The sequence below is a fragment of the Cetorhinus maximus genome, chromosome 19 (assembly GCF_964194155.1).
Source record: "Cetorhinus maximus chromosome 19, sCetMax3.hap1.1, whole genome shotgun sequence".
Taxonomy (NCBI): Eukaryota; Metazoa; Chordata; class Chondrichthyes; order Lamniformes; family Cetorhinidae; genus Cetorhinus; species Cetorhinus maximus.
The window spans coordinates 25,190,976-25,207,560 of NC_135897.1; positions in this window are offsets into that span (position 1 = coordinate 25,190,976).

Sequence of the window (16,585 nt, forward strand, 5' to 3'; positions counted from 1 at the left end):
CCTGAAGTTATCATCAGATAATTGTACTGCTTTCTCTAGCACTGAATTCCAAAGATTCATGAACCTAAATGGGATCAAACACATCAGAACGGCACCGTATCATCCCTCACCCAATGGGTTAGCAGAAAGAGCAGTTCAAACCTTTAAAACAGGCATAAAGAAACTCTCAGAGGGAATGTTAGAAACACAAATTTCAAGATTCCTGTTCAGCTATTGCACAACTCCTCATGCAACTACTGGTTTAACACCTTCAGAATTGTTAATGAAGCACCGACTTCATAAAAGATTGAGTCTGGTGTTTCCTAATTTAGAGGGAAAGGCGGAGAGAAACTAGGGTAATTAGGAAGCGAATCATGGCGTCCACAGTAAAGGTTGAGGATTTACTGGGCGGAGAGGCAGTTTTTGTTTGAAATTTTGCAACTGGACTGAGATGGGCCCCTGGTAAAATCGTCTCTGAAACAGAACCGTTATCTTATCAGGTAGAAGTAGGAAACATGTGGATCATCTCAGAAGTTGAGAAACCCTCCAACAACCAGTTAACCCACCTAAATTCAAAGTTGAAACTTCGACCCCTGAGGTGCCAGATCAGCAAAGAATAGACATACCTGATGTCTCTGCTGAAGTAAACAATTCTGAACTGCCATTGTCTCGGGATGTCCCTGAAGCAGTAATTCCTATACAAGTCAATCCAATGGAAGAACCTCCAGTTGTAGAATTGCATAGCTCTACCTGGATCTGAAAACCTCCTGAAAGACTAAATTTATAATGGCATGAACTGTATATAATTGTATATAATATTGGTAAAAGAAAATTAAAGGCGGAGGAATGTAGTAATTGTAAGTTAAACCTTTCATACTGTTCCGGGGATCATGTGACTGTACAGACAAATCAGCCCTAACTGTGGGGAACCTTAGGGGCAGATCTTTTGAGCCTTGGTCTTGGAACAAGCATGTAGCCTCACCAGGAATCTGTAAATAAAGTTTACTGTTTCTTACAAGAAACCAGCCCTGCACTGCAAGTTTATTACAGGGAATTACTTTGTCACAGTCCTTTGAAGGGTTCAAGAGGGATAACTTGTGCACAATGAAAAAAATAATTCATCACTATCACTGCTTGAATTGTTATTTTAAAGTTAGTACTGATATCATTGAAACTTCTGAAACTCCAAATGTAGTTTTTATTAAGGGCAGTTTTAAGAGTTTGGTGTTGATTACATTTTTGACATCTTTAAAATGACAGTCTAGTCCGAGGCTGGTGTTGAATGTCTTCTCTCTAGAATAATTACAAAAACACAACAGTCTTGCATGGAAACCCCGTTTTTTGTGAAAGATTTTTGTTTGGCGGGCTAATGCAGCAAGGACATTGTTAATGTGCTGTGGGTGAAAATTCCCCTCATTTGTTACACAAATGTAATATTTGCCTTTTGCTACAAAATGCTAATTTTGTTTTCTTTGATTTGCACTTGATACCATTAAATGTGTCCAAAGGGGATTGATAACAATTACTGCCAAATTGATTATCATCATAGTGAAATTACATATGCACTTTTCACTAAGACAATCGGGTCTGTGAAAAGATAGCTCTTGCACCCGTGTAGTTTCATTAGTATTTGGAGCTTTGTCCTGTCACACACTCTTCCTCCTCATTCCACAAAAATTAGGGGAGTCACACTTGGTTGTAGAGTCCCTAAAATGAGCAAAGGAAAAATCAATGAGATTCCTACACCCAATTGGGTCTCAAATGTGAGTTGCTGAAAAAGTGCACTCCTATACACAAGAGAGGGAACATGCCCGTGATGTCTTCTCTGGTTAAATAGCCCACTAATATTTGCTGTGTGAGCTCACACATAAAACAAGATTGTTTGATTGATGTACAGAAGAGTTCCTGGTATTCATTGAATCATACCTGAGTATGAGTCAGCAATATAAGAGAGCGATGGAGATGAGAAATATATTAGTCAGAAAATACTAAAAAAAAATGATAAACATCTGAAAAAGCCATGATGCTTTTCCAGTGCTGTACATGCAATTATTCAAACCATGACAAACTAGCAGACACATGATTCATTCACTGATGTACACAGTTAGAGAACTACCTCCCTGATAGACTGATGAGCAAAACAACTATCGCCTGCAGGGATATCATGCTTGTTATAGATTTTGTGCTTCAGATTTCATGAACAGCGTATAACATCTCCATTATAGATATTGAGCATCAATTATTCAGCACTACTTCATCTATTGGAATGAGTTTAAAAAATGGAACCTGTCACACCCCCATTCCACATTAGACTGTTAATATCATTTATCTCGCACACAGAGTTAAACTAATTTTAATTCCTCTTGTTCTCTATAGAATATAAGATTAGAGAGGATTAGTCAAACCTTTACTTTAAAAAAAGCTTGATATTCTTAAGAATTGGACACCAAAGGAAGCAATTCACTTTGTCTATTGCTTTTTCATTATTTGTTCATGAGATGTGGGTGTTGCAGGCAAAATCAGCATTTATTGCCCAGCCCTAGTTATCCTTGAGAAGGTAGTGATAAACTGTCTTCTTGAACTACCGCAGTCTGTGTGCTGGGGGTACATCCACAATGGTGTTAGCTAGGAACTTCAAGGATTTTGACCCAGCAGCGTTGAAAGTACAGTGATATAGTTCCAATTCAGTATGTGGCTTAGAGGGGAACTTGCAAAGGACAAAATCCACCCATGGGAACAGGATATGTGTAATATTATATCTGTTGATGGGTTAGATGAAGAAAGTTGAGAGGAGGCTCATGTGCGGCCAGAACAACATAAATGGGTCTGTTAGACTGAATTGACTGCTTCTGTGCTGCAAATATTGTATACTATGTAAGGTCAGTCTACAGTGGACATCACAGTTCTTTATGCTTCTAAGGTAGGTGTAACATAGATTTTCAGATGTCACACGCACAGTATATTTTGGATAATACACTTTATAGAAAGCATTGTGTTCATAAAGCAACGTGTTATTTATCGTTTTTGTTTAACTCTCTTAACCACCATAGATTAAATGGTCTCCTCCAGACTAAATCAATTAGATGGGGCCGATATTGGTGAGAAATGGTCTGGCAAAAGAGAGAAAATCCACATTAAGCAAGATACTAGAAAGCTGAAGCAAAGTTAAATTATCTACTTGCCAATGCCAGGACAATTGTATCATGCAAAATCAATCAATCAATGATGCCTGTGTACTCACACTAATGAAGCTAGGGATGACAGCCAGGAGATAAATTTCTGTGGTAATATTTAAATAACTCAATACTTCGTTTGAAATAATTTCAAAAAGAAATATCGACTGGGAGATTTCGGGAGACAGTGCACTTAAGCATTAATTGCAGTCTTCACTTCCAGACCTGGGCTCAGTTCAACAAAGTGAACAAGCTGCAAAACTAAAACACAGAAAAGTGCAGGCAATATTTTACTTGCAACTAAAATCATCATTTTGGGATCTTCCATGGAAAATTCCTGTTGTCATAATAGTATGTGACCTCAGATCTGCTGAAGTTATTCAAAGCTAGTAATAAATGCATAAATGTGGTACATTAAATTGTTCTGTTGTTACTTTACGGAAGCTGCTTTGGGCAGTCCCTCGAGATTGAGGATGGCTTGCTTCCACTCTGGTTCAATGGGTTCTGAGATGGGTGATAAGACTAATATGTGATCTGAAGACTCTGCCACATGCAGGGCCAGTGGCGCTTAAAGGGCTGGGTAGATGAGATGTTTGGATCCTGAGGGGTCTTGACAGGGTGGATGCGGAAAGGATGTTTTGTGGGAGAATCTAGTACTAGGGATCATTGTTTAAAAATAAGGGATCACCTATTTAAGACAGAGATGAGGAGGATGTTTTTTCTCTCTCTGAGGGTTGTGAGTCTCTGGAACTCTCTCCCTTAAAAAGGCAGTGTAAGCAGAGTCTTAGAATATTTTTAAGGCAGAGGTAGATAGATTCTTGAGAAGCAAGGGGGTGAAAGGATATCGGGGGTAGGTGAGAATGTGGAGTTGAGGTTACAATGAGTTCAGCCATGATCTTATTTAATGGCGGAGCGGGCTCGAGAGGCCGAGTGGCCTATTCCTGCTCCTAATTCGTATGTTAGTTGTGTTGTGCACTCTCTTCAATGCCTTGACTTCCCTCTGTGTGCTTCTGACAAAGTCTCTCAATGTGTTCAGTGCCTTTCTGAATAAGCCTTCTTTATTTTGGTCACAAGCCAGGGATTCCCATGAGACGGTGGGGATGGTTGTCCTCTTCAGGAATGCTTTGAGGACATTCTTAAACTGTTTCCACTGTGCTCCTGGGAATCTCCTGCCATGACTGAGTTCCGAGTAGAATGGTTGCGTTGGGCATCTGGTAGGAGGCATACGAAGGACGTGTCCTGCCCAGCGGAGCTGGTTTGAGTGATTAGTGCATTGAGACTGAGCAAGTTGGTCTGGGAGAGGACGCTGCTGAAGTACCACCTTTCTTGCCACCTGATTTGGAGGATCTTGCAAAGGCACCTCTTCTCCAGTGGTTTGAGGTGCCTGATGTAAGTTGTCCAAATCCCAGTAGCATACAGGAGTGCAGGGATTACTGCTTCCCAGTAAATTATGAATTTAGTCTCGGGTTTGAGATTCTGATCCTTAAATATTGTTTTTCTCAGTTGACTGAAGGCTGAGCTGGCACAAGGGACACAATAATGAATTATGTTGTCTATGCCTGCTTTCGTCGAGAGGAGGCTCCCAGGATATGGAAACTGGCCCATATTTTCCAAGCATTCTCTTCAATAGCCTCCTCCCATTGGCCGATGAACTCCTTCTGGAGTTGCAGTGTAGTTCTCGCCCATCAAGAGACACCACAAACATGATCTTCACTCCACTTTACAGAGGTGGACTGCACCTCTAAGTAAACCTACTGTCATCTCAAACCATCATTGTGTAATGCTGCAAAGTGTAGGTTGTTTCACCCAAGTGGTTGAGTTTGAGCTGAGAAAGAGGAGACAACATTCAGCCTGACATTCTAACTTGGTTAGTTTAGCATCTATGTAACATGGCCGAATGTGAACAGCAGCATTAAGGGAAAAAGAGCACCCTGGTCTGACTGAAAATACAATGGACGCTTAGACAATGATACAAATACATACATTGTGTTATAATGTAAAACTGAGCAATCTAATTAGTTCAAACCTGTCGTATACTGGATGATTAAACTTATGAACTTGTTATTTGTACAGTACAGTTTATTTACGTAGGAATTGGCAGAATGTCCTTTGCTCCTAGTATATCTATGACTCAATCCTCTCACCTCAGCCAGGACAGTGGTACATATGAACAGTGCCCTTGTTCGGGGAACATGGAATACAAATCAGACAGGAGGGATTTGGCTCCTGATGGGTAAATGACCCTCCTCCTCTATTGATGGAAGGCAGTGAGGCAGGGCGTGATTAAGGCTTCATCATGATGCCCTCCTTGGTCAAACAGCCCAACGACCAACACCATCTCAGCTCATTAATTCAGAACAGCCACTTGGACAAGGGTGCCTAAAAGGAAAGCTAGCAATATATGTGAAGCTGTACCCTAATGAAGAAAACTGGGAATGGGGAGAGAAGGAGAGTGTTGGAGAAAATGGATGAGAAGGGGAGAAGAGGTTAAATAAATTGGACTAATTGCAGTAAATCAAATTATACAGAAGAAACATAACACACACCAGGAGCACGTATTTATCCAAGGGTGAATCATTCTGTCTGAATTCTATAACAGAAAGGCCAACACTGACACAAACAGTTTTATATTTAATCCCAACACTATTTCAATTTACAGTCACCCCTGTGAACGTTTGAAATACTTCCCACTGGGCACAATACAGCCAGGCTGAGTGGCAGCCCCAATTGCATGACTTGGGCAAGGCTGATCACTCACTTCCAAATCCCCATCCTTCCCCGTTCACCTCCAACAGTTCATTGGGCTCCAGCCTGCTGTCCGCAGCGATGCCAGCCAGCATGTGGTCATCGGCAAAGTGGCAGGATCTTGAGCTGGTGGTCATCATGACTGTGGTGGCTCTGCTGCTAAATGCTGAGGCTGAGCTTGGCCCGTGGAAGAGAATTTCCCCTGGGAAGGGGAAGCGAGCTCCCAGTGCTTCTCTCCAATCCTCGGCTGAGGATAGGAAGCTGGCACTGCTCTCCTCTGTCTCTTCTGCTCCTGTGCAGCTCTTGTCTGTTGCTGTAATCTTCTCCCTGTGTGCCTCCCTTGCCTGTGCTTGTTGCTCTGCTCTCTCTGACAGGATGATGTTTTATTTAGGTTTTCAGCTCTCGATCAACTTCCGGTGACTCGATCTCACCTTGTTTTCATCTCTCTCGAAGGTAGGTGCAGCCCCTGTGCACTATTTAGAAGGGACTGTCATCCTGGCCCCTCTAGCTCTTAATTTTTGACTTGTAAAAGGGTGGTAAAAGGATATGTAGGGCTGATTAGGGACCAAAAATGGGATTTACACATAGAGGCAGGGGAAGCTAAGGTATTATATGAATTCCTTTCATCTGCATTTACCAAGGAGGTAATTAATACACTGGAAGGATTTAATTGATAAGGAGGAGATTTAGATTGACTGTCTGTACTTAAAGTTGATAAATCATCTTGCATTCAAGGATACTGAGGGAAGTGAGAGGGAATTGCGGAGGCACTGGCCATAATTTTCCAGTCTTCCTTAGTCTCAGGGGTGGTACCAGAAGACTGGAGAATTGCAAATGTTACACCCTGCTTCAAAAAGGATTACAAGGATAAGCCTAGCAACTGCAGGCCAGTCAGTTTAACTTCAGTGGTGAGATACTTTTAGAAACAATGAGTCGTGACAAAATTAATAGTCACATGCACAAACGATAACTAATTAAGGAAAGCCAGCGTGGATTTGTTAAGGAAAAATTGTGTTTAACTAACTTGCTGGAGTATTTTTGAAGAGGTAACAGAGAGGATTGATGAGGGCATGGACTTTCAAAAGGCATTTGGTACAGTGCTGCACAATTGACCAGTGAGCAAAGTTATAGCTTATGGAATTAAAGAGATAGTTGCAACATGTCCCTACTGTCCAGCGTTGCAACTGTACTGAATGAACGGAAACAGAATAGTAATCTATGTTTTTCAGGCTGGAGGAAGGTTTGTAGTGGAGGTCCCCAGGGGTCAGTGTTAGGACACTTGCTCTTTCTGATATATATTAATGACCTAGACCTTGGTGTACAGGCCAAAATTTGTAGAAACCTGGAAGAATTGTGAACTGAGAGGAGGGTAGTGTAGATCTTAAAGAGATATCGACATGTTGGTGGAATGGGCAGACAAGCGGCAGATGAAGTTCAATGCAGAGAAATGTGAAATGATTCATTTTTATAGGAAGAACATGGAGAGACAATATAAAATAAAGGGTACAACTCTTAAAGAGGTGCAGGAACAGGAGGACTTGGGTATATATGTGCATAAGTCATTGAAGGTAGCAGGACAGGTTGAGAGAGCAGTTAATAAAGTATACCATATCCTAAGCTTTATTAATAGGGGCATAAAGTACAAGAGCAAGGAGGTATTGTTGAACTTGTATAATACACTAGTTTGGCCTCAGCTGGAGTATTGCATCCAGTTCTGGGCATCGCACCTTAGGAAGGAAGTGAAGGTATTGGAGAGAGTGCAGAAAAGATTCACAAAAATGGTTCCAGGGATGAGGAACTTCAGTTATGAGATAGATTGGAGAAGTTGGGACTGTTTTCCTTGGAGAAGAGAAGGTTGAGAGGAGATTTGATAGAGGATTTCAAAATCATGATGAGTCAGGACAGAATAGATAGGGAGAATCTGTTCCCACTTGTGAAAAAATTGAGAACGAAAGGGCACAGATTAAAAGTAATTGGCAAAAGAAGCAAAAGACACTGTTGTGAGTGGTGGTCAAGTTGGTACTATTGATAGGGTTGATCAGCAGACACTCCTTGGGTGGAAACTTAGTTATTTACAAGGAACTCAGCAGCAACTACATATGTGTGCTTTCAACTCAAACTTTATCTTTATACTACTTACTACTGAGGTAGCCCACGCTACTCTCCTATTGGGTAGTAAAGATCATGTGATCTTCCTAAACAAGTATTATTCTTGAAGGTGAATTACACACTAAAAGCATAATTACTACAGATACGTAAGGATAAACCTTTTCACGCAACGAGTGGTTGGGGTCTGCAATGCACTGCCTGAGACTGCGGTGGAGGCAGATTCAATTGAGGTATTCAAAAGGGAATTAGACTGTTACCTGAACAGGTGCAGATGGGCCTCTTTCTCCGCTGTAACCATTTTGTGAACCTGTGATTGCTCTGGGACGTCCTTTCAATCCCCGAGATGCCAATCTCCCAGTGGGGCTGCTGAGGCTTCAGAGCTGCTGGCCCTCTGTGCCAACAACACCTACATTTTGCCTGCTACCCTTAATTTGATGGCAAGCCTGAAGATATCCAATTAGGAAGCCAACTCCAGGAAAATAGCTGAACCAGAAAATGCGGGTGAGCAACCCCATTTGATCCTGATGTCGGGGCCTAAAAGCCCATGGTAAATTCCTGCCCAGTATATCCAGATTAGTGGCAAGCTTTTGCGAACATAAGCCTCTTAAGAAACAATGATTTTGCCGAGAATGTGAACAGTCAACTCTGGGACGAAGCATAGCCCTTTGCAGCTATTTCAATTGCAACTAATTGAAGGACAGTTGTGACTGTGATTTGTTTCCAAACATTGAAGCACTGGTTCAAGCCAAGAGGTGCCAGGTATCTGGGGGCTGCAGCAGCAGCAAACAGAACTTTTATTATTTTTATCTCTAGCACCTTTCATGACTTCAGGATGGCCCAAAGCACTTAACAGGCAATGAAATTTGACAAGGTTGACTATCCTCCTCCAATGCCTCTCCACTCTCATCCAGTTGGGTGGAAAGGCTTGTACATTTTTCCATTTTTATCTATCTAATCATAGTCAGAAAATCACTTGCAATGGTTTCTCTTCCTGCTCCCGCAACGTTACCTCTGGTGTCACCCAAGGATCAATCCTTGGCCCCCTCCTATTTCTTATCTACATGCTGCTCCTTGGTGACATCATCCAAAGGCATGGCGTTAGTTTTCACCTGTACGCTGACAGCATCCAGCTCTACCTCACCACTATCTCTCTTGGTTCCTCCACTGTTGCTAAGTTATCAGAACGCTTAACCAACATCCACTACTTGGTGAGCAGCAATTTCCTCTAATTAAATATTGGGAAGATTGAAGCCATTGTTTTCAAACCCCACTCCAAATTATTTTCCATAACTACTGTGACCCATCCATCTCCCTGGCAACAATCTGAGATTAAGTCAGTTTGTTCACAACTTTGGTGTCACATTTGATCCCAAGGTGACGTTCTGACCACATACTAGAGCCATCTCTAAGATCGCCTATTTCCACATCTGTAACATCACTCAACTTTGCCCTGTCTTGGCTCATCTGCTGAAACCCTCATCCATGCCTTCATTACTACTAGATTCGACTATTACAACCCACTCCTGGCTGGTCTCCCACATCCTACCCTCTGTAAACTTGAGGTCATCCAAAACTCAGCTGCCCATGTCTTAACTTGTAGCAAATCACATTCACTTATCACCCCTGTGTTCTGCAATGGAACAAGCTATCAAAGGAATTAATCACAGCCCCATCACTTGAAATCTTCAAGACCCATCTTTAGATAATTTCTATTTAAAAATTATTATTATCAGGACTGCCATCTCAGTAGCTCATGCCTGGTTTAGCTGGAGCTACCCATATAAATGTTGATGGAATCCAGATGCCAACACAACTAAATCAGAAGCAGAAAAAAAAGCTCCCGCTCAAGCAACATCTTGATTTATAATTCTCATTTTTCAAGTCTCTCCATATGGCTCTGTAATCTCCTCCAAGGCTGCAATCCTCTGAGATATCTGCACTCCTGTAATTCTGGTCTCTTATGCATTTTCAATCATAATTGCTCCACCACTGGTGGCCATGCCTTCCACTGCCTCGTCCCCAAGCTCTCAAATACCCTCCCTACACCCCTCTTCCTCACTTTCCAACACTCCTTAAAACCTACCTGTTTGACTGAGCATTTGGTCATCTTATCTAATATCGCCTTAACTGACTCAGCATCATACTTTGATGCATAATGCTCCTGTGAAGCACCTTTGGATGGTTCATTATCTTAAAGGCGCTAAACAAATATTATTTTTGTTGTTGAAATACTCTTGTAATCCTGTTTGCAACATAGGAAATAGAATTCAAAAGTAAGTACCAGTAGATTTTATTTGTTATCTATTTCTATTTTAATAACTTTTGCTGAATGTGGCGCATGTCGAGTGTCAGGATATTGGATCCCACCCATCATGTAAAATAAGTGTGCCACATGGTAAGGCCAGTCAGAGTTCCATGATTTGACATTTTTTATATCAGCCGTGTTTAGAAATCCTCATGCTGAAATAAATTGACAAATTCATTGTGTGTGTTTTAACATGTTTTGGCTGAATGCATTTAACCCAGAAGGTGCAACAATTGCAGGACTAAAATAAGAGGGGGTTCCTTATACTCACTGTGAGAGAATTACAGGCCATTTTGAGCAATAAGTGATGTGTGTCCTTCATATTTTAGGCTCGTGTTCATAACACGTACAAGTAAGAGGTGAAATGAAAGTGTTACTCACATGGTTGTCTATGACTACGGTTTGACCTTACCTCATCTGTTATCTTGCGTTGTGCTTCCAAGCAGCATCATAGAATGTTACAGCACAAGGAGGCCATTCGGCCTGTTGAACGAGCACTCCAGTTGGACCCACATGCCCCGCCCTCCACTCCACTCACTCTATCCCTATAGGCCCTCCTGGTAGTTTACCTCCATAGAAATTGCCTGTCAAATCTTTTAACAAGCACGAGTGACTTTTTAGAAATTGCTTCACCTCAGTGGTTTTGTGGATAAAATGAGTTGTTCAGCATATTATTTGTTGATGTGGGTTGTGTGGCATTGTGGCAGTTGTCTCTTGTAAGGAAATATGTGGAAGTTGTAAAGAAATGACAGAATTTTTTTTATTTATCCAGCAAACATTGTGTAGCTTTTCTAGATTGTTAATCCTGCAACTGCTGTATTCTCGTGAGGCAAAACAAAATCATTTGTTTTTTTTAGTATTAAAAAGGGGATCGGAATTCAGCATATTCACTTGACACTCTGTAGTCTACAGAGAGAATTAGGATTTCCTGTTTTATAAATCATATTATTTACTGTGTGATTAACTTAATAAATAATGCATTGTTGTAGGTTTTTTTTATAAGGTCTCGGATTGTTTTCTTTGAGATACTGTTAGTTGTAACTGCAATTACTGCCCCTTAGCAGTGAAGGTTCACATTCAATAGGAATTCCTCCCTCCTGTAGCTACCAGTGTTTCCCTTTTGTTACAAAATTGCAGGTTATCATTTCCCTGGACCTTCCATGAATTTACACCTAGTAATTTAAGATCAAGTCTTGTCTTCAGATAAAGAATGATCAGAGGGCAAAGTCTTGCATTCTAACTTTTTTTTTACATAATGCTCAGACTTTATATAATTCAATGGCAAAATTTATTACAACTTGGGAAGTAGAGAAATAAAGCTGGTTAGAGCAAAGGGATTACTCTCCTTTGCAGCCTGAGGAGCTGGCAAATGAAGAGCAAGAACAACAGTGCCACTACTGCTAGAAGGGTGTAATTACAATGTAAGATGTTTACATAGAAAGTTTCCATTCAAAATGTGGACATAGGAATATATAAGCGGTAATAAGTCAGCAGCAGGAGAAGAACAGGAAGGCAGGAAATGCCCACAAGCATAGGATTTGTAATAAGTTATAGATTATGCCGAACAGGTTATTTCCCTCTTTTACCTCCTCCTCTCCTGAAAATACTGATCCTTAGAGTACAGCTCAACAGTCAGCAGCCATTTCTCCTGAACCCAAATACTGAGTGTTGGCATGCTATTTGACATGAAGATATCACCATCAAGTTTAATCCTGTATTCATTGCAGGTATAAAAGAATAGTTGTTTTAAGATCACTTTCGTCTAGAATTTAGGGGCTCCTGTGGGAAAGAAGGAAATAATTTGCATTTACATAGAATCTTTCACAATCTCAGAATGTCCCAAAGTACTTCTCAGCCAATTAAGCACTTTTGAGTGTAGTCACTGTTGGAATATAGAGAAAAAAACAGTAGTCAATTTGTGCACATAAAGCGATCAGCTAACTAACTAGTGATGTTATTGAGGGATACATATTGGCCAGGACACTTGGAGAATTTTCCCGTTCTTCATTGAATATTGGTGCAGGTCTTTTTACATCGACTTCGGAAGGAACACGGGCCAGAATTTCCCGTTCGGCGAGCATGGCGTGGGGCCCACTCGCCGACGCGTAAAATGGCGCAGGATGGCATCGGGCAGAACTCCTGACGTCACCCCACCTCAATTCAATTTTCAGGTCGGTGGGGGCACAGCTGAATCAGCTGTGCACCCGCCGACCTGTCAACGGCCTATTGAGGCCATTGACAAAGTAATTAATGTAATTAGTAGACCTGCCCATCCAACCTTATGGTTGGCGGGCAGGCTGGGAGCCCTGGTGGGCATTGAAAAAAACATGAAACCTCATCCACGGATGGGATGAGGTCTCAAGTAGGTTCTTAAAAATTAATAAAAGTGTCAGTAAAAGTTATGGACATGTCCCAACTCATATGACAGTGTCACATAAGGGGACATGTCAGGGAACTTTTTTTAACGTGGAGCCGATCTCCCTGACGCAGCACTTAGCCTCAGGGAGATGAATGGGCTCTTTCGTGCACATGCTCAAAAGAGCGCACTCTCAGCCCAGGAAATCCTACCCACCCCGCCGCCCGCACAGGGAGCGCATAGCGCATCCTTGCAGACATCACGTTGGGTGGGCCTTAACTGGCCCTCCCAGGTAAAATGTCGGCGCACCCCCAATGGGGGGAACCAATCAGAGGCGCGCCTCCACGCACCCGCTCCTGAACATCCCCACCAACAGGGGGGAATGTTCTGCCCATGGGGCTTTTATTTCACATCTCATCAAAGGGCAGTACCTCCAATTCCCTCAGTATTACATTAACACGACAGATTAAATAATGTGCTAAAGTCCCTGAAATGAGGCTTGAATCCACAACCTTCTGATTTCTAGCTTCTTGGGCTAATACTTTAAACCCTTATGTATAATATAATGCAAAGATGAGAAAACTAAATTTCCCGAGAACAGGTAAGTTCTCCTAGTGTGCTGGCCAATATTTTATCCCTCAACCTACCACCACTAAAATAGCTTATCTGATCATTAGCACATTTCTTTATGCAACCTAGCAGTGGGGAAGTTGGGTTGTCCCATTTTCTATATTATGGCAGTGACTGCATTCAAAAGTATTTAATCAGCTGTAAAATACTTTGGGGCATGGGGCATTCTGAGGTTATAAAAGGTACCACCATTGCCAATTATTCTCTTCCCTCTGTGGTAACCAGTGACTAATTGTCCAAAATTCATCATCAATCCAATAATTTTACGCCTTTAATTTGCCTTTGCAATTATATTGCAACAATGTGCCTTATTTTAATTGTTCCAGTGATTCCTTGTGGATAAAAGTAAATTATGTTGCACTAAACCGTCACCCCTCTCTGACTAACAAAAGCCACAGTTAGTTTATGTTGAGGAAAACGACGCCGTTGAAGTAACTGCAATCGAACTAATTGCCATTAGGATTAGATAAAATGTCCCAATTCCCAACAGGCTCATGAACAAACATAATTAAGCATGTTTATTGTTTTAAAGAAGAGATTGAATTGAAAGAGGAAAAGAGAAAAGACCCGGGGCTGATTTTGTCACAACATTTTCCATGTCTCAGATAATGCATCAAAAGTGTTATCAAAAGTAACCAGAATGCTGGGATATATAACCAGAACAGTAACATGTCTAAGTGCCTGTGTTTTTTACAGTGAGCATTAGGACAGTGAGGGGAAATTTTATGGGCAAGGGGAAGGGGCTTAGGTTGCAGCCGGGAGTTAAATCTCCTAAAGTGTGATGTTGGGTTGGGATCCAGACATCATCCTGCCTACTTCCAGTGGGTTTGCAACCAAACTGGAACCCTCTTGGAGCTGTCAGGTAAGTAATGAAGATATTCAAAAATGTTATTAGCTGTTGTTTTAACCAACTATTCTGACTTTAACAACCAATGGACCTATGCCCTGAGCTGCCAACAACTTGCCAAGGTGAAGCAGGCGTGTACACAGTGGGAAGAGCTGCTTCAACTGGGAAGCTTTTAATCTGTGAAACTGAAGAGCTCCAGCCATGGCCAGTGAGAGGCTGCTGTTCAAAGCACCACTTCTGACATTACACTTTCACTGTTGACAGGTAACTGCTAACTTCTTGAAAATCATTCACCTGCCTTGCACTTCATTTACCTTCAAATGCTCTTCCCTGCTGTCAGCCTTCACCATAGCATGGAAGTAACTTATTGCAGCTCTACATTGCACCTCTAATGAAGAGCAAGAGGAGCAGGAATGCCAACATCTACAGCAGGAGCAACACCAGCGCCAGCTGCCATCTGCTCAGCCACATGTCACGCCACAGGACGGATGGAATGGAGACAGAGGGAATGCAGTTCCAAGGAGATTCAATTAATTAATAAATCTGGACTATAAATCTAGTCTCAGTAATGGTGACCATGAAACTATCAGATTATCATAAAAACCCATTTGTTTCACCAAGTCCCATCTTCACACTGAGGGTACCCTCTATTGTGTTATGTGGCACTACCATTGTGCGAAAGGGGTTAGATTCAAAACAGATCTCTCAGCTCAAAACTGAGAATCCATGTGGTGCTGTCGGTCAACAGCAGTAACAGGATTGTATTCAACCACAATCTGCAATCTCATGGCCTGGCATTTCGCACACTCTGTCAATACCATCAAGTCAGAAAACAAATCCTGATTCAAGAGGAATGTAGGAGAGCATGCTGGAAGCAACCCCAGGCATACCTTAAATGAGATGACAACCTGGTGAAGTTAAAGCACACCTATGCCAGCGAGAGGAATCAACATACAGTAGACAAACCTAAGTGATCCCACAACCAATGGATCAGATCTGAAGCCCTGCATCATCCAATTGTAAATGGTTCCACAAATATTCTCACCCTCTATGATGAGGTAGCCCAGCACATCAGTGCAAAAGACATGGCTGAAGACTTGCAACCATTTTCAGCCAGAAGTGCCAAATGGATGATCCATACAGTTTCCTGCTGAGGTCTCATCAGCACAGATGCTAGCCTTCAGCAAATTCAATTCATGCCATTTGATATCAAGAAATGGCTGAAGGCACTGGACACAGCAAAGGCTATGTGCCCTGACAAAATCTTGACTGTAGTACTGAAGCCATGTGCTCCAGTACTAGCCATACCCCCTAGTCAAGCTCTTACAGTACAACTGCCAAACTGGCATCTACCTGACAATGTGGAAAATTGCCCAGGTATGCCCTGTCCATAAAAAGCAGGACAAATCCCAACTGGTCAATTACCACTCCATCAGTCAACTCTCAATCATTAGAAAAGTGATAGAAGGTGTCATTGACGGTGCTATCAACTGACACTTACTCAGCAATAACCTGATCATCGCTGCCTAGTTTATGCTAGGATCACTCAGCTTCAGACTTCATTACAGTCTTGGTCCAAACATGAAGAAAAGAGCTGAACTTCAGCCATGATGCGACAGTGACTGCCTTTGACCTAATGTGGCATCAAGGATCCCCTAGCAAGTTTGAAGTCAATGGGAATAAGGGGCAATACTCTCCACTGGTTGGAGTCATACCTAGCATAAGGCAAGGTGATTGTAGTTGTTGGAGGCTAATCACTTGAACCTTAAGACATCACAGCAGGAGTTCCTCAGAGTAGTGTCTTAGCTCCAATCATCTTCAGCTGTTTCATTAATGACCTTCTTTCCAACATAAGTGAGCAGTGGGTGTGTTCGTTGATGATTTCAGTGTTAAGTAGTATTTGCAACTTCTCAGATACTGAAACAGTCCTTGTTCACATATGGCAAGACCTGTCAACATTCCGGTTTGGGCTTGTAAATAACATTTGCACCAGGCAATGACCATTTTCAACAAGAGATAATTCAACCATCTCCCCATGACATTCAATGGATTGCCATCACTGAATCCCCATCATCAATATCCTGGGGGTTACCATTATTCAGAAACTTAATTGGACCTGTCATATAAATATTATGAGCAGGCCAGAGGTTGGGAATTCTGCGGCAAGTATCTCACCTCCTGACTCCCCAAAGACTGACCACTATCAACAAGACACAAGTCAGGGGTGTAATGGAATATAGGGAAGACAGTGGCACAGTGGTATTGTCACTGGACTAGTATTCCAGCCCCTGGGAATCTGACCACAGCAGATGGTGGAATTTGAATTCAATAAAAATGTGGAATTAAAAATCTAATGATGACTATGAAACCATTGTTGATTGTTGTAAAAACCCATCACTACTGCCCTTTAGGGAAATCTGATGTCCTTACCTAGTCTGACC